This window comes from Gorilla gorilla, chromosome 12 (assembly GCF_029281585.2).
Source record: "Gorilla gorilla gorilla isolate KB3781 chromosome 12, NHGRI_mGorGor1-v2.1_pri, whole genome shotgun sequence".
NCBI lineage: Eukaryota > Metazoa > Chordata > Mammalia > Primates > Hominidae > Gorilla > Gorilla gorilla.
This window is the reverse complement of record NC_073236.2, coordinates 94,490,153-94,511,947: the sequence shown is the minus strand read 5'-3', so window position 1 is coordinate 94,511,947 and position 21,795 is coordinate 94,490,153.

The window sequence follows — 21,795 nt, the reverse complement described above, 5'->3', positions numbered from 1 at the left end:
GCCAGGCCCCTGCAAATGTGACCAGGGACTCAACTGTCCATACGCTTTATAGTACAAGAAAATCACCAGCCTGGGAAAATATTCACTTCCAACACATTCGTTATTTCAGTATTTTTTTTTGGAAAGTATTTTTATTTACTTTGCCTCTTTGGCTTCTCCTGTTATTTTCAAAAACAAGCATACTACCATAAATGTGATAGTCATCATGGACATAGCAGCTAACATCCAGGAATCTACTGCAGACTAAAAAGCACTTTCCTTTAAAAGAAAAATTATGATTATGGAACATCATCAAGCCTTTATAAGACAGTCAGTGTTCACATGGACACAGGGAGGGGAACATCACACACCGGGGCCTGTTGCGGGGTAGGGGGCAAGGGGAGGGAGAGCATTAGGACAAATACCTAATGCATGTGGGGCTTAAAACCTAGATAATGGGTTGATGGGTGCAGCAAACCACCATGGCACATATATACCTATGTAACAAACCTGCACATTCTGCACATGTATACCAGAACTTAAAGTAAAAAAAAAAAAAAAAAAAAAGAGTCAGTTTCGAAATAAAGATTTTTTTTTTGTAATAAGCAACTTTTAGTATGTATATTTCCTCCTGTTTCTCTTATGGATAAATTTATCTTTAACTAGATGTTTTAAAATAAATCACTCTCCTAGTGACCTCATTAGACAGGAAAATAGGGACCAACCAGGGCATCTACATGCAAGTAAATATTTTTGCACACTAATATTTGCAAACTAATGACTTTTGAGGTCAGTTAGAGAGGTTTCTCAGGCAAAACCATCTGGATAACCTTTCCAAAAAACAAAACCTTTTCCTACTTAATAGAAGGTTCTGCAGAAAACATTCTTGGCACCTCAAGTTGTCTTGTTGCTAATCAGCTATTATTATAGGGGTTCACTGCAGAACAATGTCCTAAAAGCTCTTTATCTCAGTTACATAAGCAGAAGGGCATTTCAAAATCTCATTTTTAAAAGGCATTAGTCACCAGTATAACAAAACACATGCTCTGTACCAATAAAATTTAATGTTCAATAAAAAATGCTTGTTTACATGCATTTTTATATGCCTCTATATAAAAGAAACCATGTTTTCATGAGATGAAGTATTTTCCTTAGGTCAGTGGACACTCCCTCCCATTTCTCTGTCAAAACCCATCCCATCTCATTGTCATCTTCCCTGGAAAGAAGGCAGAAATTCAAGAGAGGAGGAGGAGCAGATTCGGGAGTTATAACTTTGTGATTTGAAGCTAAACGGTAGCTCTGCCTCCCTGCTCACCTGACCCAGTCTGATATGAGTAACTACTGCAGGCAGATAGTTAGAACAAGCTTCATCACATCTCTGCACCCAAACCCACCAGGTTGTGAACCTGCAAGAGGGTCCCCTTCCTCTACGCCAGCAGTAAAGAGAGAACCAGAGCATGCATGAGGACAAGAACAATGCTAAAGGGTGGTTTACTTTATTTTTTTTACATTCCCTTTGTTATTCTTAAGTCCAGAGGAATCCATCAAAACAACTGCTTGTTAAATTAAACATTTGCTCCATCCAAAATACTTGACTTGTGTGAGGTAGGGTAATAGTTCACTTTAAGCCACTATAGCTCTATTTGATATCTTCAGGCTAAAATTTCTCTTTCAGTCTAATTTAAACTTCCTAATTGAAGTTTATGGACTAGCAGTATCTAATTTTTGCCTGTGTTACTAGGTTTGATGTATTTCTTACACGCATTCAGAATTCACATAGCACAGCATTGTAAAGATAATACTAGGTCATTTACAGACTTGTCTTATGTGCTTAGCAACCATGGGAAAGAGTAGTCAGACTTAAGGGTAGGATATCTTGTAGGTAATATTTTTCTTTTTGGTACTATAAACAAAAATGTGTTGTATTAAGTAATATTTAATTCTAAGAGCTTAAAATTTTATTCAATAGCAGGTTAAATGATTCATTAGTCTTGTTCATTAGATACCAAAACCCTAACAAATAAAAACATTTTAAAATTAAGCTTCATAGTAGCAGAGTGGAATCATGAGGACAGAGAAATATGTCCTGGAAACTATTTTTTTGTGTTGGCAAACAAGTCCAGCTCCAACTAACTCTTCCTTTTCCTTGCCTGAAAGCCTTTTCAAATTCTAGACAAACTACTTCTCTGTCAGAGTTCAGAAAGAGAATGGAAAAACAAAGCTAAGTTGACACCATTTTTTACCCATGATGTCATTTTCTGTCTTCCAAAGCCTGTGGGTCTGATTTTGATGTCAGGGTGCGTAACTCCAAAGTGACAGCCCCAAATGTATTTGGAGAGGGAAATAGCCTTTCAGCTCCACGGCATTTTCCCCACAAAGACAAATATAGCCCGGGCTGAAATCACTTAGTGTCAATCAAGGTAACCAGATCAGCTCAGCATTAATAATGAATTTGGTCACGTGCCCCCACAGAGAGCAGAGTGTGAGATAGCTGAGCACTTGTTCCATGTGACACCCACTGGCTTCTATGTCAGGCCACAGTTCTCCCAGACTAGCTAGGAAGCAACAGGGTAATTTAACCTGCCACCCACTCTAATTACCAAACTCAGAGAATTATCAGGGCTGCCAGGAAAGGGTTTTCAGAGCACTGGGTCTAGGCTTGGTGGCTGGTATGCAAGTCATGCCTGGGGTTGTCATTAGGTTTTGTGGGGTCCAAGGTTTATACAACTTGAGGTCTCTTTCTAAGGAAAAGAATACAAAACTACAAATACAAAATTAGGAGCAGGGCCTGGGAAGAGGACAGTGGAAGTGAGAGGCCCAGAAGCTTGTTTCATTAGCATCATGGTAAAGCCACCTCTGGTTGTCATGGAAACCTAAAGATCATTAGCCTTTTGTCTGTGTCCTGGATTCTGGATTGACTCCATGTTGGTCCATCCTCTCTACTCTTCTGTAATCTTTTGTAGTTTTCCGTGTTTCCTCACTTGAAGATGAACTATACAGTACTATCATGGATCAGCCCTCTTCAAGTAAGTATAGGATTATGTGTCTGAGAGGCACCAATCACCAGTTGGTATGCTTTGGTTGTTCTCTATGATATCAACTTTTAAAAGTCAAGGATATAAGGGGCTGGGCACGGTGGCTCACTCCTGTAATCTTAGCACTTCAAGAGGCCGAGGTGAGTGGATCACCTGAGGTCAGGGGTTTGAGACCAGCCTGGCTAACATGGTCTCTACTATGAGTTGAGACAGAAACCCTGCCTCTACTAAAAATACAAAAATTAGCTGTGCGTGGTAGCAGGCACCTGTAATCCCAGCTACTTGGGAGGCTGAGGCAGGAGAATCACTTGAACCCTGGAAGCGAAGGCTGCAGTGAGCCTAGATCGCGCCATTGCACTCCAGCCTGGGTGACAAGAGCAAAACTCCGTCTCAAACAAAAAAAAAAAAAAAAAAAAAAAAAGGTCAAGGTTATAAGGGAACAGGAGAGGCTGTTCAGTGGGAACAAAGCTACAGTTGGAATGAATAAGTTCTGGTGTTCTGTTACACAGTAGGGTGACTGCAGCAAATAACAATGTAGTGGATATTTCAAGATAGCTATAAGAGATTTGGAATGTTATCATTGCAAAGAAATGATAAGTGTTTAATGTGATGGATATGGTAATGACTCTGATTTGATCATTATGCAATCTATACATGCATTGAAACATGGCACTGGACCCCATAAATATATAGTTATTACCATTATTGTGTCAATTATAAATAAAAAAATCTATTTTTTAAAAGTTAGGGATATGTTCCAAATATCTTTAGTTTCCCCTAAGTAATCTGCAATAAAATCCTTGGATAAGAATGACCACAGACTCAATTACCAGAAGCAAAAATAATAGAACAACAGAGTCAGGGAGGCCCTTAAAGAGTCAGTTTTCAAGACAAAAGATTGCCTGTCCTATTTAAGTACCTATAAACAAATTAAAAGCATTATTACCACAAATGGGAAAAATCAAATAGAGTTTATTCTCTAAAATGCAATGTTGGTTCCACATTTCAAAATAGTGTTAAATTAATAGACTAAAAGAGAAAAAGTATATGATGATTTGAACAGAGGCAGAACAATTATCTCACGAACCATAACACCCATTTCCAGTAACTCTTAGCAAATGGAAATAGAAGAAAATTTTCTTTTCTTGATAAAGAATGTTGGCTAGAAACTTGAGCAAGTGTCACATATTAGAAGGAAATAAGAAAATTCTTCCTATTGATGTTAGGAATAAAATGAAGATCCTGTCATTATTATTCCACATTGACCTGAAAGTCTTAGATTTTTAAATGATAAGAAAAAGAAATAAGATATACAAATTTAAAAGGAAGAAACAACTGTCAGTATTGACAGACAACATCACTGTATACCTAGAAAATCTAAGAGAACTCTCTGAAGTAAATGATCAGAATTTACAGATTTCATTAAGTTAGGAGGCCAAGCACAATATTAACATATAGAAACTATGGCTTGCCTCCATTCTATAGTAACTATTACAAAATGTTATGAAAAATATCCTATTCGCAAAAGCCACAAAACTACAAAATACCTAAGAATAAACTAAAAATGTATAAGAGCTAAAGAAAGAAAAATGACAAAACTTTACTAAAGGACATACAAGAAAAACCAAATAGAGATAATGTTCATGTTATCTGGTTGAAAAACCCTGGCACTGTGAAGATGCTTATTCTCCCCCGGATTATTCTATAATTTCAGTGGAATCACAGTTAAGTTCCCAGTGAGATTTTTCAAATACGTTACACACTGATGATACAATCCTTCTAGAGGAGAAAATGTGAAAGAAAAATCCAAGAAAATTTTGAAAAACAAGTTCTAAAAGAGAGAACATGCTGTTCTAAGTTTCTGAAGTAGCCCAGAAGAGTCTGGCTTGCAGATGAGTAAGAAGGAACTCTCAGACACATAGTGTATACAGATAGCATGTCATTGCCATGACCTTCAAGGATATGAGGTTGTAACAAGCAGGAGAGCTTGATGAGCACAGCTTCTTGGGTTTTCCCTAATTCCACTATGACAGACAGGCCTGAGTTCTGGCCATAGCCAGCCTGCCAGGAGAAACTGCCAGGTGGTAAGTTCTAAACACTGCTTTTTTTTTGGAGCTCAGAGATTCTCAGCCATAACATCTGAAAACTCTAGAAGGGTTTCACAAAACCACTCTTGGCAAGCCACATTTTCTAGATCTATTATCAGGTTCAGTTTCTTGCCATATTGTTATAATGTCATATTGCTGCATTAAACACAAATTAAATTACAATAACTAGGCATCATACATGTCTAGTTACACTAAGACAATACAACAGGCCATCTGTAATGCCCCGTTATCATCACTATTCCTCCTCAAACCATCCTCTGATGGACTACATCAGAGTGTAGGAGAGCATATTTTCTCTTTTAGAACTCTCTTTTCAAAATTTTAGGCAGGTATGTCATTTATCTACTGGAAGGAGCTGACCAAGATAGGCCTGGCCATTGCCTTTTATGATATCAAAACATAATATAAAGCTATGAGAAATAAAACATTGTGCTATTGGTGTAAGGTTTAAAAAATAGCTCAATAGAACAGAAAAGGGAATCTAGAAGTAGAGTCATGGATATATGGTGAATATATTATATGACAAATGTGGCACTTCAAATAAATGGGGAAAAGATAAACTGTCCAGTCAGGAAAAATTAATTTACATCACTACTCTTAACTATTGAAAAATATAAGTTTCAGAAGGTTTAAAGACCTAAACAAAATGCAACACTATAAAATATTAAAGAAAATATTAGAGATGCCACATAGGGTAAGCCTATGCAAAAACTATAGAAGAAAAAGGGGTTAAATTTCACTTTGTCAATAAAATTCTATCAATGAAAGTGACCATAAATATACTACAAGAAAAGTAACAAATTAGGAAAAGATATTTGCTCACATACAACAAAGGGTTGATATTCAAAACATATAAGGAACTCATTCAAGAAAAAGACAAATAGCTCAATAGAAAAATGGGTGAAAGATATGAATTGGTAATTCATATAAGACAAAGTACATATCCAGAATCTACAAGGAACTTAAAAAAATTTACTAGAAAAAAAATCCCCATCAAAAAGTGGGCAAAAGATATGAACAGACACTTCTCAAAAAAAAAAAAGACATTTACGTGGCCAACAAACATGAGAAAAAGCTCATCACTGGTCATTAGAGAAATGCAAATCAAAACCCCAATGAGATGCCATCTTACGCCAGTTAGAATGTCGATTATTAAAAAGTCAGTAAACAACAGATGCTGGCAAGGCTATGGAAAAACAGGAACTCTTTTACACTATTGGTGGGAGTGTAAATTAGTTCACCCATTGTGAAAGACAGTATGGCAATTCCTCAAGGATCTAGAACCAGAAATACCATTTGACCCAGCAATCCCATTACTGGGTATATACCCAAAGGATTATAAATCATTCTACTATAAAGACACATGCACACGTATGTTTACTGCAGCACTATTCACAATAGCAAAGACTTGGAACCAACCCAAATGCCCATCAATGATAGACTGAATAAAGAAAATGCAGCACATATACACCATGGAATACTATGCTGCCATAAAAAAGAATGAGTTCATGTCCTTTGCAGGGACACGGATGAAGCTGGAAGCCATCTTTCTCAGCAAACTAACACAGGAACAAAAAATGAAACACCACATGTTCTCACTCATAAGTGGGAGTTGAACAATGAGAACACATGGACACAGGGAGGGGAACATCACACACCGGGGCCTGTCAGGGGTTGGGGAGCAAGGGGAGGGATAGCATTAGGAGAAATACCTAATGCATAGGGGTCTTAAAACCTAGATGATGGGTTGATAGGTGCAGTAAACCACATGGCACATGTATACCTATGTAACAAACGTTCTGCACATGTATCCCAGAACTTAAAGTAAAATTTAAAAAAAAAGACAAAGTTAATATTACACATTTAAAAAAATACCCTCACTGCCCACTAGTAATAGATTAAATGATAGTGAGGTTTTTTTTTTTTTACTGTGGTCAACAAGTCTATTGTTTGTCTGAGCAAGCCTTTAATTTTTCCTTATTACTGAAAAATATTTTCATGGGGTATAAAATTCTGGTTTGACAGTCTATTCTTTCCCCCTCCCCTCCCCCCAGCACTTTAAAGATGTCACTCCATCATCTTCTGGATTACAGAGTTTCTGGCAAGAAGTCTGCTATAATCTTTGTTCCTCTGTATATAATGTCATTTTTGTTTTCCCCACTGACTTCAGGCTTTTCTCTTTATCTTTGGTTTTCAACAGTTTGAATATGATAACCCTAGATTATTTTGTTTTGTTTTATTTCTGTATTTATTCTACTTGGTGTTCTCTAAGCTTCTTAGATCCATGGTAGAGTGTTTGGAGTTAACTTTAGAAAATTCTCAAGCACTATTTCCTTAACTGTTCTGTCTTGTTCCTCTCATCTCCTTCTGGGGTTGTAATTTACATGTATGTTAGACTATTTGATATTGTCTCATAGATTTTGCACTCTGTTCTGTTTTTCTTTCTTTTCACCACTCTTTTTTCTTTTTGTGCTTCAGTTTGGGTAATTTCTACTGATCAATCTTCATTTCCACTGATCCTTTCCTTGGCTGTACAAGTCTACTAATGAGCCTGCTGAAATCATTCTTCATCTCTGTTTCTGTGTCTTTCATTTCTAGCATTTCTATTTGATTCTTCCTTATTATTTCATCTTTCTACTATAATAATCCACCAGCTACTACACATTGTCCAGCTTTTCCATTAGCACCTTTAACACATAAACCGTAGTTATTTTAAATCCTCAGTCTGATCATTCCATGTGTCATATCGGAGTCTTACTGTGTTGATTGCCCTGTCTCTTGACAGTATATTTTTTTCCTTGTTTTTTGTATGTTTCATAATTTTTTGTTGAAAGCCAGAGACATATATAATAGAAATTAAGGAAAATAGTTTTTATGACTGGAAATGAACATACCTTTCCCTCTTCTAGGTCTTTGGGATGGGGGTTTGAGTCAATCTATTTAGGAAATGCGTTGCGGCACACACTGTTGGTTGTCTCCTCGGCAATCATCTCTCCTCTCTTCCTTGCTAAAAACTCCAGTTGTTCCAGTATGGGGTGATGATGCTTTTCAGAAAGATAGGGGCTTCTTCCAGTTTCAGAAGATGAATCAAGTTTGGTTTAAGCTAATCACAGAAATCTGATTCCCCTTTTTAGTGTTTAGTTTAAAAGTTGGCATGTGACTTATTCACACTAATGATATGTAGAATGAAGACTGCAGGAGGGAGTCTGCAAAAGGCTCTCCCATATGATAAAAAAAAAAAGAGGTATATAAAAGAGACCTTCACCTGCTTCCACCCTCTCTACCTTCCTGCCATGTGAGGATATGATATTTGAAGCTGTGGAAGCCAAACTGTGACCATGAAGGAAAAACCAAAGGAACTTTGGAGAAGTTGGCCCAAAGCCTTGACATGACTGAACTGCTAATTAAATCAACCCTGGAATCACCTATCTCTGGAGTTCATACATGAATCATCTATCTGGTATGAAATCTGGAGGTAGGTGATTCCTGGGTTATTGTTCCTGTTTCTTAGAGGGGAAGCTACCCTAAAGAATATTATGCTTAAAAAGCATCCGTTGACAAAATGAACACAAGCCTCAGGGCTGGGCCTCTATTCACTTCCAACAGTGTTCTCATTGCTTCACCCCACCCACTCTGTGCCCAGGCATCCTGACCTTTGACTTCTTCTAGTGCTCCATGACTTACCCATGTGTAAGTCCTCTCCAACATCTTTGCCTAGCTAATTCCCACCCATTCTTTATGGGGTACTTTTTTTGGAGGCCTCTCTGGCCACGAGCACAGTTAAGTGGTCCTCCTATGTTCTCCCATAGCACTCAGGACTGCCCCCTAAATAGTACTTGTCACATGGAATGGTTACTGTCCTTTGCTAGATTGTAAGCTCTATAGGGCAGGGACCATGTCTGTCACACTCACTACAATGTTCCTTCATAGGGCTTAGGCCTTCATATGTACTTGGTCCACAATAAATATTTGCTGCTGAATAAATGAATGAAATCTCACCATGTAGAAGGAAAAAAAAAGGTACACACAAAAGGTAGAAATAAACATATAAGTCAGTATATAGGCTAAGTATCAAATAATTCCCAATAAAGTTCAAGGGAGCTGGATGGAGTAACTGAGGAAAGTGTTCCAGAGGAGGCGGAAGTGAGATGGACCTTTCAGGAGTTGTGCTAGAGGGAGGAGGACATTTCTGGCAGGATGAACATCAATGTGCCAGAAATGGGAACAGGTGGGAATACAACATGAAGGCTGGATCCAAGGTTTCAAGTTAGGTGAGTGTGAGAGATAAAGTTGAACCAGTTTGTAGAGTCTTGAAGACCAGGGAAGGGGTTTGAGCTTCATTTGGTTAGAAAAGGAGAATCTCTGAATGACTCAGAGTGGGGCAGTGACATATGCAGATCCCTGCTATGACAATTAAATCTGAGACCACACAGGATGAATGGGAGCAAGTGGGATGGAGCCATGGTGACCGGTGAGGCAGCCACTGTGACACTCTAATGTGTGTGCGAGGAGATGGGAGCATTTGCTTGAGTAATGATCTCTCTACCATTGTAAGCCCATGATTGTGGAATAAAAACTGTGATTAGGCCTAGGCGTGGTGGCTCACGCCTGTATTCCCAGCACTTTGGGAGGCCTAGGCAGGTGGATCACCTGAGGTCAGGAGTTCAAGACCAGACTGGCCAATATAGTGAAACTCCATCTCTATCAACAAATACAAAAAAAATTAGCTGGGCTTGGTGGCACATGCCTGTAGTCCTTACTACTTCGGAGGCCGAGGCAGGAGAATTGCTTGAACCCGGGAGGCGGAGGTTGCAGTGGGCTGAGATCGCACCACTGCACTCCAGCCTGGGTGACAAGAGTGAAACTCTGTCTCCAAAAAAAATAAAAATAAAAATACTGTGATTAGTATAAAAAGCAAATACAAAAGATAATTTTCTCAAGACCAGTGAAAGTCTAGAAAAATCAAAAGTTTTTAAGGTAGTTTTTAAAAGACCAATAGAACAAGTCAGGCAAAGATGACTTCCCACCATGACCTACAGACAGGATATCCAGACCAGGAAAAGGAAAGAAGGTCCCCAGACAACTCCTTTGGCAACAAGACTGAGTTCTCTTTAGAAGTCATCTGTTTCTGCTGAGGCTGTGAAGAGAAACTTGGTTCATTTTTGCAAATTCCAGTGTCACTCACACTGGAATTTTCAACTCACACAGTGTTTTCAACTGCAAGACAATTTTCCTGCTGTCACTAAATGTGAAACTTTTCTTAAAACTACAAAGTTAAGGTCAAAACAATACCAAAATGGATGAGTGTTGGTTTTCTCCAGAAATGCCTTTTAAAAGAGGGTGGGAGGAGAGATATACAAGTAAGATTTTTTTTATCATCCCACAGTCCTTTAATTACGGTAACAGTTTGAACATTCCTCACACCTTTCATGTGAGGTGATCAAAAGCAATTTTATCGCACTCATGGTTTTATTTATATGCAGAAAATCTCTTTGGATTTCAGTAAAGAGGTGAGATTTATTACATATTTGCATCAAAGCTACCAACTCATATACCTGACAGCAAGTCATATTTTACCAAAAATTGAAGCCTTAAAATTTTACTGTCATGAGGTTTCCAGTCCCCTCATTGTGTTTTAGCATTCCTGCCAAACTTACCCAGAGAGAAGGCACCTTGAACTCTCCTGACCCCGCTGTGTCAAACACGTCTCTCCTGCACACCATACTCTGTCTCAGTGCTTCTTGACAGTCGGGTCTGAGGTTTAAGAAATTCTCCACAGGAAAAAACCTCAAACCACAGAGCATACCTTCCCCTCACATCTGGATCCGTATATCAAAAACTGCCCTCACAGATCAGCTGCCGGCTTTTCCTGACAGAAAGGAAAGGATGTCCATCTCCAGACTTAGGAGTTGGCTGTGCTGGGTACCAGTCCTTATCTTCTTTCCCCCAGTCAGAATTCTCATTTTCCCTTTGGGAACACCCCTTTTCCTTCTGGTGTTCAGAGTCTTTGGATGGTCTGCCCGTGATATTCTAAGAACCCTCAAAATAATTCCTCAACCAAACTGGTCTCTGTAGCAAGGTTCAGCCACTTGTAATCTGTGCCTTCAGGCCCTAACCTGTGAAGTCAAATGTCTTCATTACTAAAGAATATATGTATTTTAAAATACCGAGGCCCAACTGAGTCTGAATCTCTGGGGGTGAGGCCCAGGCGTCAGTTCAATTTTTGAAGCAGCCCAGGTAATTTTAATCTGCAGCCAGGATTCAGGCCATTGGGTGGGATGATCTCTGAAGTTCCATCATCTTTTACATTCCATGATTCTAGGGGGTGCTAATGTATAACTAGGGTATACCAACCTCCTTCTCCTTTCATTGATAGACACTCTGGGAACATGATGGTTAATCCTAGAATGGCAAGGACCTCCTTCAGTGGCTTAGCAGTGATTGTCTAGAGATCTGTGGTGAGGTTTAAGCTGGTATCGGGCTGAATGGGAAAGAGAGCTGTGATCAACTAGCAGTGACTGCCATGAACAACAGGGAGAGACAGGCACTCAAGAATGTCCCCAGCCCATCCTGATCCAAAGAGGAGACCACACAGGAAGAGATCTCAGACACTAGTGTAGATCAGTACTATCCCTTTTTCAGGTATGCCTTGCCGTGTGACAAAATGTTCCAAATCGTACTGGCTCAAAACAACAACCAGTTACTCATGATGGTGAAATGTGAAAAGGGTATGTGAGAGACAGGTCATCTCTTTCCAAGTGTTATTAAGGAGGGATCATGATTGGGACTGGAGGATCCAAGACAGCTTCACACTCCCATATCTGGTGCCTTGGCTAGGAAGGCTGGAATGGCAGGGGGTTGATCAGGCCCCCTCTCCAGCAAGGTGGTCTGACTTCCTCACTTGGTCGCTCAAGGCTCTAAGAGAGTGAAAGTGGGAGCTGTCAGGGTTCTTAAGGGTCTCTTACAAGCAGAATTCTCCTGGCCAAAGCAAATCACAAAGCCAGCCAGGTTCAAGGGGAGGAGAGATACACTCCACTTCTTAACGGAAGGCCCAACATGCACATCCGGAGAGGGGAGGAATTGTTGGCAATCATCTTTGCAGACAGTTTACCATACCATTTACTAGCCCATCACATGGCTCCTATCATGTGTCTATTGGCCTGAAAATCATGTTATAAAATAGGGGAAGGGAGTGTGTTGACATGCTTGATTATCTATCCCTAATTTAAATTGTTTAAATATTAATATCACCTTATGCATATACAATATAATATGCATATACATATTATATTCATAAATACATATCTTTACATCATTGCCTTAGCCAATATCTAGATATCATCAAATGTGATCATTTGTTAGATTATTATCTTCACCAGTGACTATTGGTAAAAGAGAATGTGGTTGAAATTAGCCCTACAATCCCTTGATGGAATTGTCTTTTCTTGTATTTCACAAAATAATTGGAAATAGAAAATTAAGAATATAATAGGAAAATAAAGAATATAATTATATATAAGAATATAATTCTTAACAGGAAAATTAAGAAAATAATAGTTGTTTACCCCATAGTACTCTCACCCTAAACCCAAATTGGCAGATGGGCAGTATGCTAGGTGTCAGTTTCAGGATATTGTACCCAGCAATTAGGTTAACAGCAGCAGTGGAACCAGTGGCTTAAAACCCACTTCTTCCAGGAAATTATAACCCCAACTCCACTGTGACCTCACCCCCACGCCGCATCTGCTTAGCTTGCCTGTCCCCTTCTGGGGGCCGTGTCCACTTGTCTAAGCCCTTTGTTGTACTGAATCACACCATATGATCCCAGCAACTTGGGGGGATCTTCTTTTTAAAAAATTACTCTTCAAACAGAACCCAGCCCTGACTCTGTTCTTGAAACTATGTCAAGAACAGTGTAACTGGGACCACTACTCCAAGTGGTAATTTATTGCCAAATGAGTTTCACTTGTTTTCACATTATAGTTCTACTGTTTAAAATTCCAGGACAACTTTCTTTTGTTATTTATTTAAACAAAATGCCTTGAGTGTTTTTTAAATCCCACAATGATTCATACAAAGCCACGGAGGTATAGACTGTTTGTCCCATGAAATTTACTGGGAAAAAGTTGACATGAATGATGTCATACACTTGACCATGTACACTGTACCCAATTATTTATCCAACAAACATTTATTGAGCACCTAATATGTTCCTGACATGATGTTAAGCACTAAGAAAACAGAAAAATAAGACTCCCGTCTGGCTCTATTAGTCTGAGTAGGGAAGGCAGATATGTGATCTATTATATTATACTGCATAAGATATATTAAGTACTCTAATAATAATAGCAGAAAATACTTAAATAGCACATGTCATGAATCAGGCATTGTTCTAAATGCTTTAACTTATACTGTTCACTCTTCAGAATAACCTTATGATATAGATTCTTTTATTATCCCCAATTTATCAGTGAGGAAGCTGAGGGACAGAGAGACTAAATGACCTGCCCAAGGCAAACCCCTAGTAAGTGGCAGAGCTGGGACTTCAACCCACATGGTCTAGCTCTAGAGTTCATTCTCTTCACCACCACACAGAGGAGATGGCAACTAATTTGTCCTGGGAAGTGGGAAATAGTCCTAGTGAAGAAGGAATGCTAACATATTAAAGGAAAGGAGGAGTTCCCCCAAGAAAAGAAGAGAAATGTCCAGGTATAAGGATAAACTTGAAGGCGGGGAGTACCTGAGGACTGCTGAGAAAGCTGGCGAGGCTGTCAAGCTGGGGGTGTGATAGAGAGTGGGGAGTGAGTGGGAGAAGAAGCCCTGCGTAGATGACCATGAAGGCCAGGGTCCCATGTCGGGCCCATTTGAGGACAGCCGGCTTTCTCACATCCCCTGGTCCAAGACCTCACCTCTAATTAAGAGCCATGTCCTCACAAATACCACGTTGGAATCTGGGAAAGAGAGATGGAAAATAACGGTCATAAAATCTGCATGTGTAGTTTCAGTTTTCAGAGTTCCTTAGCACACATTCTCTTAACTATACTTCATGTTTTACAGTTGAAAAAATAGACGAAAAAATAAACGTTACTCAGGAAATAAGTGCAGAGCCAGGCCTCGGACCCAGGTCTTCAGGTTCCTTAGCTAATGTCCTTTCCACTGTGACCAACAGAGTCCATCTCCATCACTGTACCCCAAAAATCTCCAAGTGTCCATTCTGCTAGTTCTGGGCCCAGGAGACCATAGTCACACAGATAGGAAAGGACATTTAGAACACTGAGACTCCAGAGGAGGCAAATGTACCCATGGTGAAAATGACATTGGAGTGGGAACCAGGAAACTTAAACTTCAGTCTCATCATTATCACAAAATCACAATGTGACCCACAAGCCTTGGTGTCCTCACCTGTAAAAAAAGAATGCTCAAGACAATTCCCAAAGGGCCTGTCTCGGCCTATCTTTCCGCCTCCGTCACTGTCTACATGTAGCTTAATTAGTTTAGTCAACTGCTGTTTTTAGCCATCACTGAGTGTTCAGTTCCACTCAAAACAGAGCTGAGTTGACAGAATATGCCATCAGAGCTGGAAGCTCAACATCCGGGACACAGCATCAGAGATGTCTGTATTCTAACCAAGTTCCTCTCTTCAGTTTAAGCTAACCTCGAAGGGCCCAGCTTTTCCATGCCCCACTGTGGGGTCTGCTTTGTAGCCTGAAATGAGATATGTGTCTCCCTATTAATATCCTCACACTCTCTGAATGCATTTTAAAAGCTCACCCGGTTCAGCAACCTGTGGGCCTGTCTTTGTTATTGTTGGTTGGAGTCTTGCATACTTGACTTAAAAGTTAGCACCAAATGCAGCTTTATCTGATCAGTAAGGCATGAAATAGAAGGAATGGGTAAATTTCCTTTGCAAAGCAGACACCCCTGGATGTGTTTTTCATGCTAGAGATATGAATAAATGGCAGACGCTGGTTCTCACCAGGCAAACTGAGTGCCAATGAGGTCACAGGGAGAGCAGTGAGCATGCAAAGATGACAACAAGGACTCTATCTACCTGACCCAAGGGAAGGGACAGAGGAGACCTAGGAGGTAACCAGGGCATAAGTAATTATCTCCAGTGACAGAAAGCTGGGGTTTGGTGAATGGTCAAGGTAAAATGGAAAGGCAGGCCTTGAATTCAGGTCTCCTAACCCCTGGTCCTGTACCCCTTTCCTCTGCACATTCTGCCGCGAACACTTGGATCCAAACTTGCACTTCATAAGGGCAGAGAATATTCTGCTCATTAATGTGTGCTCAGGGCTTGGCATACAAATTCAAGAAATTCTTGTTGAATTTCTTGAACTCTAGCTTGACTAAAGAGAGAGGCTGATCTTTATTAATTTGCTGAAGTAGGAACATAAAAAAGTTAAAATCCTTACAGTGCCTGCAATGCCATATATGAATCTGGCCCCTGTGATCTCTCTGACCTCACCCCCTTCTACTTCCCTCATTGTTCACTTCCCTCTAGCCACTCCAGCTATCTTGTTGTTCCTTAAATATGCCAGACATACTCCTGCCTTGGGGCCTTTGCACTGGCTGTTCCCTCTCCCTGGAATGATGTTTCCTGGATACCCTCATGGCTAATTTCCTCTTTTCCCTCAAGTTTATGTTCAAACCTTACCTTCTGTATAAGGCCTGCTCCAAACACCCTCCTTGAACATGTAACCCACCCCCGACTTCAGTATTTTCCTTCACTCTTACTCCGCTCTGTTTTTTCGATGGCATTTTTTTGCTTTCTGTATACGGTTTTTATTTTTTATGATTGCTATTTATTATCTGTTCATACCTATTGGAATGTAAGCTCTATGATGGCAGGGATTTTTAATTCATTGATGTACACTACAGGCCTAGAATGGTGTCTGATATGTAGTAAACTCTCAATAAACATTACTGAATGAATGATCTGCAAAGTTACAACATAATTTTATTTCATATAGAAGTTTTCTTTCTGGTCTATCCAAGTGTGAATAAGCTAAACTGTGATAGAACCAAGACTCTCTTTGGTGCTATGGGGTTGTCAGGGAGCAGGGACTCTGTTGCCTTTGTCCAGGGCAGAAGGAACAGCTGTGGCCTGAGTCACTGATCTAGTAGTATCTTTTCCCCCTGGGCCTGGGCCCTTTAACTCTAAATAAGGCTCCTGCAAACAGAAATAGAGAGGCAGATGGAAAAAAAAAAAAAAAAAGAATCATCCAACATGGTTAGATGTTCAGGGCGGCTCTCACATCTCAGGAGCAGTAAGGAATAGCACTGAGCATTCTATACACAGCAATTCCAGATACTAAGGAAGGGACATGATGTAGCACCAGGTCTACAAATGCAGCAGCGCAGGAGCCAGGACGGGGCCTCAGGAGCAGTCTGATGCAACAGATATTCAGTTCACTGGGCATGGCTTCTTCTAGACCTCCGCCAAGTGGACTCTGAGCAGTGGGATAGGGATGGGGGGGGGGAAGTGGGGGGGGAAGAGAGGGTTGCCCAGAAGTTGTGGAATCTCAGCAAGGATGCCAAGCCAGAGGCTGGCTTCAAGCAGCCAGACGTCTGAATGGAGCAAGCTGGAGTCTTGGCCATTGTGGGGCTGAGGCCCTAGGCTGGCCAGTGGGGCCAGGACCCAGCAGGAACAGGAGCTGCAGCTCAGGAACCAGGCTAGCACTGTGCTCAGTTACCTGATGAGTGGGACAGGCAGCTCAGGAGACCAAGTCTGGAGACCCTCAGCATCCCCAACTGCAGCTCAGGCCTAGGCTGCCAAATGGGGACAAGCGGAGCCACGGCAGGAGAGGAGCCTGGAGCAGCTCCCGCTGTGGAAGCGGGAGGAACATGGAGCAGGGCAGCTGGGCTGGGCCAGGCCGACCCAGGTGCTGAAAGGCTTCTTACCGAGAGGAATGTCTGGGTCTAGTCCCTCTCCATTTACCAAGGCACTGTGGGGAGAGGCAGCACGGGCTTTCAGAGTCAGGATCAAACTCCAGCCTCACCACAGAGCCGGGCAAGTTCTTACTATGCCAGGGCTTCCTCACTCTTTCCTCGCAGGAGTGCTGAAATAACTGAAGGAGAGCAGCTCCCAAAGCCTCCCTGGTGTCCTGGGGCTCCTTCCCCAGCGCTCTCTGGATGACCAGGTCTCTGACCTCCTCCTGCCTGACCCAACCACAGCCCAGCCTAGGCAGCCTGGAGGACAGGGGACCGCAGCAGGCCTGGACCTGACAGCTGAGCTCCCTCCCCTCCCCCTTGCCTAGCCAGAGCTGGTTTATTTGAACTAAGAATTTAAATGTAAATATGCAACATCCCTTCCCCTCTGCCTCCGCTCAGTGGGAGGGAGCGTGTGTCCACCTCTGTCAGCTGCAGCAAGAGTGCCCTGTGCGCCCAGATCCTATCCACTTTGAAAAGAGCAGAAATATTAGACACAGCTAAATAAGAAAACACAGATTATTGCTGGAGACCCCTAAGGCCTACTTTGTCTGTGCAATAGTTTGTTTTACTTTTCACAGAATTTATTTTGGCTGCAGCCAGATTGATGGTGATTATATCTGAAATCCCTCCCACATATCTGTCACATAAACACTTCGTTTAATTCAGGTTTGTAAAACTCTATGGGCCAACGGGGAGCCAGCTTTTGGATTAATTAGCAGACGCTAATGCTGGGCATCTTGTCACATGGTCCAGCGGCTCAAAGGCTGAGGGCACAAGAAGGGCCGAGCAAGCGACCCTGGCCCATGTCTCAGGAGTTTGATCCTTTAGGCTGGTAAAGGAAAACCAAGGAAGACGTGGAAGGGGAAGAAGGCCGCTCACTGTCCAGCCTGGCTGGGGAAACAGATTCCGGCCTGCAGAGTGGGCCAAAGTCTCCCATCCGGACCTAGCTAGAGGGGAGATATTCATATGCGTTTTGAAGTCGATACAAAATAAACCCCCAGCTTCCTCACAGTTTCTGTCGATAGCATCACTGGATCCGACACCTCCTGGGAAGGGGAAAGGCCTTAGGGGCTAGAGCTGGGGAGGGAAGCCCTGCTCAAGTTGCCGGGAGTGAATGCAGGGTCCAGAGCCTTGGCAGCGGTGGCTCTGATTCCCGAGACCCCCGGACCGCCCACTCCCCAGTGGTTGCCCGGGCCCTGCCAGTGCTGGGCAGGATTTCCTTCTGTGTGATGGGAGCATGCCCCTAACAGGCTGCATATGCCCACCAGCTGTTGCTCTCTTTTGCCACTGCCGGCCAAGACAAGAAAAGCATTATTTCCTTCTTCCTTCTAATCTCCAGGCCTCACTAACTTCACAGGCCTGCTTTGGGCATTGTTCACTGGGAGTTTCTCTGGGGCGAGTTCCCCTTTGCGCAGAAAAGACCCTTTTATTCCCCCCATTCCATTTACCTTTCCCTTTGATATGGAGTTCTTCCACTAAGGGACTGTATGGAGAGTGTATAGGACTTCAACAGGGATACTGGATTTGGCTTTCAGAGGTTAATTACATCCTTACTGCTCTGGAGCTGCTGTTCCATCTGCAGGAATGGTCCCAAGCCTGGGAGAACTCCTGTTAGCCAGAGAATGAACATTTTGCTGAATGCCTAAGCCTCCAGTCTTTAGATGAACTGTCTCATTTAATTAAAAAAAAAAAAACCCACCCTAAGAGGTATTTTTGAACCCATTTTCACGCATGAAGATTCTGAATGGAGAGGTACACTCTGAATGGATTTGCAGGGGGTAAGCCAGCCAAGAAGTGGCTGAAACAGCACTGAGTCTGTGGCTACCTGAGTCCATGTTCTAATACAACCCACAAGGACTGGAAGTGAGGCTTCCTCATGCTTGTCTTTACTATGCCACTAACCAGGATGGCCCAGATCAATTCCCCGGCCTTCACCAGACCTCGGTGTCCTTCTGTGTAAAGGAGGGGCGGGCAGCACCTCCCCAGGCCCTGGCGTCCAGGGCCTCCTGCCTTGAGTCCACGTCCAAATAACCACAAGAACTGGACCATCCCCAGCTCCTCAACCTGCAGAGGGACTGGAGGCCAAAACCCAGCTCCAGCCAGATCCAGTTACTAACCAAACACTTGTCTTTCTTTCCAACTGAAACTGAACGTGCCTGTCTGTCGCTTAGGGCTCTTAACCAAGAGTGCTCATTTTTAACCCTTTCACAGCAGCTATGTTTTCTGCAGTGCATAAAACACAAGGCACCGATTTGTCAGACATGACTCAGCTCAGACCTCACCTGGGGATACCCTTTGAAAAGAGAGACCTGCAGGAGCCCAAGAGGGGCACATCATTTTTGGCTTAGCTTGTCCTAATTTTTCACTCCTGTTCCCTTTTGTAAATGGCACTTTGGAAGTGTCAATATTTCACCCTCCTTTTTAAAATAAAGGGTGCCATTGTTTAGAGGGCAGGAAAGGAGAAGCTAGTTTGGAGAGGAGAAGCGGTCTGGGACAGGAATCGGGATCGAGGTCATGTCTTGATACAGGCATGTATGTTCCCCAAGGGGAAGGTGGGCAGGGCCAGGGCTCCCTGACAAGACCGGGGTAAGAATTTTGTTCTTCTGTACTAATTTTTATAGGCTTCCAGGATTTTTAAAACTCCACCCCCAGCACCAAAAACAAACAAACAAAAAAGCAGCCTCTGGGGACAGTACTGTGGAAACAATGAGAATCCAAATTCCAAAACTCTTGAGTTCACCCCAGAATTAAGGACGTGATAGTCAAAGCCAGGAAGCAGTGGAGCCTGAGGGCTGGCCGCTGGGCTCAGAGGCCTAATTGTCAGACTGTGTTTCCAGATGCAAGCTTTCTGCCTTTGGCACGGAGTTTTTATATAACAAACTCACTTTGGGGTCATTCATCAGTGCATAAATGCACACCTGGGAGGTGGGGGGACAAGCTCCCATTTTTCTGGCTTTATAAATACGGAACTCACATTTCTCCAATTGACATTTGCAGAGGCATGATAGATTAGAGCGCCTTCCACCGCAGAGCAATTTCAAATAAACGCAAGTCTGCTGGTGCAGGCTGCAGCCATCCATACCCTGCAGAGGAAATAAGCCTTCCCTTCCAGCCTCTTCCTTTAGGTGAGCAAAAGCAAAGAAACAAGCATGCAGAGGAGTTCCAGCTTCAAGCTTCCCACCCAACAAGGTCGGGGGAGGAAGGTGCAAACTCTCAGTTCCATTTGCTACTCAGCAAATGCGGTAAACTGAAGTCCAAAACACGGAACACTGAGGTCTCCAAGACCACCTGGGTACCAAAAAGGTAAAGTCCCCAGTGTCATTAGCAGTAGGAACCAAGGGTAACCTATATTTGTTGGCCAAGTTGGTGGTTGTGCAAATGGAGGTTTAAAGCACTAGCAATGCTGCCTGACCCCAAATATTGTCTGCACCTCATACCTGGAATGACACCATTGGAGACGTATTTCTTTGTGTTAGCCATTCTCTTACTTAGGTTTCTCTTAGATTTCTCTTCCTTGAGCAAATGTGCCAAGTGGGAAAATACGTTTGGCTCCCTAACTTCTCAGAGTGAATAAGTTCATCAAATCCCTTTTGAAACAGGACCAGAAGGAGCCCTGACATTCCTTCATTCATTAAACAAAAATTGAGCATCTACTTTGCACCAGCTCTTTGCTAAATGTGCTAGGAAAACAAGGGTAAACAAAAGCAGACACAAGGGCCCAGTGCTGTGGTATGCACCTGTAGTCCCAATTACTTGGGTGGTCAAGGCAAGAGGATTGCTTGAGCCCAGGAGTTTGAGGTTACAGTAAGCCAGGATCACACAACTGCACTCTAGCCTGGGCGACAGAGTGAGACTGTATCTTTAAGAAAAAAAAAAAGCAGACATGGCTTTTGCCTCTATGAGCCTACAGTCTACTTCGGAAGACAGTCACACAATCATCCAAAGAACAGGAAACTATGACTGTGACAGGACGAAGAAGACACCCTGAAAGCCCATGATGGGGGTCAGGAAAGCTGTCCTGCCCTGGCAGGGTGATGGATGAACTTCTGAAGGATAACTCCTGGCTCCTCAAGCTGACTCCTGAAGGGTGAACAAGGAGAGGGAAGGCACTCCTGGCAGAGAACAGCACAGGCAAAGGCCCATGAGCATCCCAAAAACATTGAAAGGGATTGGGGTGGGGATGGGGCAGTGTTGACAGACACCTGTCTGGGTGGGAAGGAGCACCCAAAACAGAGGGGAGAGACAGAGGCAAGCATTGCCTACTTCATCTCCCTCCTCTGGCTGCAAAAGTCCCTCCTGGCTGCACCATATTCAAGGGGCAAATGTGATGGTGACCTGCGGGCAACGCTCCTGCCAAGGGGTGAGACAGTGAAACAACATAAGTGCTAACCACTATTAGTGACCAGGAGGCTGAGCTTGGATGGAGCAGAGGCCAAGGCCAGCTGCTCTGTTCAGCTGAAGCTGCAGGGGCTGGCCTGTGCTGGTGGGTAGCTGGCATCCTCACCTGCTGAAGGCTCCTGGCTCGGAGCCTTTGCTTACTTCATTTATGATTCTCAGGAACTGACAGAGAAGCGCATACCTGGAATTTCTGTGCTGATAGCAGGCCTGATGCTCCCATCCCTACTCCCCCACCCACCACCTCGGGTGAGCCAGAAGCACACTTAGAATTTGACAGGCTGTCATGGCCTCCCACTTAATTATATTGTCACACAAGCTTTCAGGGATTCCAAGGAGAGAAC